Consider the following 1,486-nt stretch of genomic DNA (forward strand, 5'->3'; position numbering starts at 1 on the left):
TGATGCAATAAATATCTTAATGTCTATTGCTTACTTCAGCCTTTTAAAAAAGTATTCCTTAAGAACAATCTCCAGGAATAGGATCACTAGGATAGAGGATAGAAACATTTTAATGACTTCTTATGTATATTTCCAAATGGTTTTTCAGAAGGTTTGTACCTGTTATTCTGCCACCAGCTCCAGAGAGAGGGCCACTTGGACTGCATTTCAAGCTCTTGGATTCTGGCCACAAACTCTTGTTCCTGCTTTATTTTCCACCATTTTCTCCATCAACATGCCTCCCACACGGCAGCCACACGAGAGAGCTCACTGTTTTCCCTCCAAAATGATGCTCCATGCTTTTGTGCCTTTGTACTTCCTATTATTCTCCATTGCCCTTTCCCAAGAATATCCTTCCCTTAACATACCCTCTCACCATAAACTGGGAACTCCTATACTATCTTCAAGACCCAGCTCAAATATTCCTTCTCAGCAAACTAATTTCAACATACCCATCACTAAATCTTCTCCCAAACTCTTTGGTAGAACAATATGATGACCAAATCCATTAAGTAATTTCTCACTTTTAGGTATATTTCAGTCACTGTGCTAAGCACTGTGAACATAAAAGACATGGTCCCTGCTTTGACGGAGTTTAAGTCCAGCCGGGGATCTGATATAAGTAATTATAGCAGTTTTAAGTGTCACAATGGGAGAAGTATGGGTTCTGTGGGAACGCATAGCAGAAATGCCTCTCCCAACTAGAGAGACAGGAAAGATCTGAAGAATGGATGGAAACTATTCATTTAGACAACATATATGTATTAAGGGCCTCTTACATGCCAGCCGCTTTTCTAAATGCTGAGAACACAGTACCAAATATGACAGACAAGGCCCCTGCCTTTCTGGAGCTTACATTCTAGTGAGGGGAGACAGATAATAAACACAGAAGATAATTTCCAGCAGAAACTAGGACTATGAAACAGACAGGGTGGCTTGATAGGGAATGGCTCGGGCAGGAGGTAGGGGAAAAGAGGTTATTTTAGGCAGGTTGGCAAGGTCATGGAAGGTCTCTCTGAGAAGGTGACACCTGACCTGATACCTAAAGGATGAGAATAGCCAGATATGTGAAGAGCAAGGGAAAGCGTGTTCCAGGCAGACACAATGGTATATGCAAGATCTGAGGAGGATCAAGATCATAAGCTTTCAGAGCAGGATTGAAGGCAATTCTGTGTAGCTAGAACATAAAGGGCAGAGGGCGGGTGCTAGAGATAAGGGAATGGATGTGAGCTACGGAGTGGGAGTCCTGGCATCTCCTAATAATATTATTATGGATAAAACCCTTATTCTGCAGTTATTTGTTTGCTGTAAGATACATGCCCACCTCTTTGCTCCCTTAGTATTACAGGAAGTATAAAAACTTGCAAATGACATTTTTTAAGCCTCCCTTGCCAGATGGAAGGTGTTGGCTGGAGAACGGCATGTGGAGGGAAGAAGCCCTGGTTCT

Source organism: Camelus dromedarius, chromosome 12, assembly GCF_036321535.1.
Source record: "Camelus dromedarius isolate mCamDro1 chromosome 12, mCamDro1.pat, whole genome shotgun sequence".
In the NCBI taxonomy this organism is placed as follows: Eukaryota; Metazoa; Chordata; class Mammalia; order Artiodactyla; family Camelidae; genus Camelus; species Camelus dromedarius.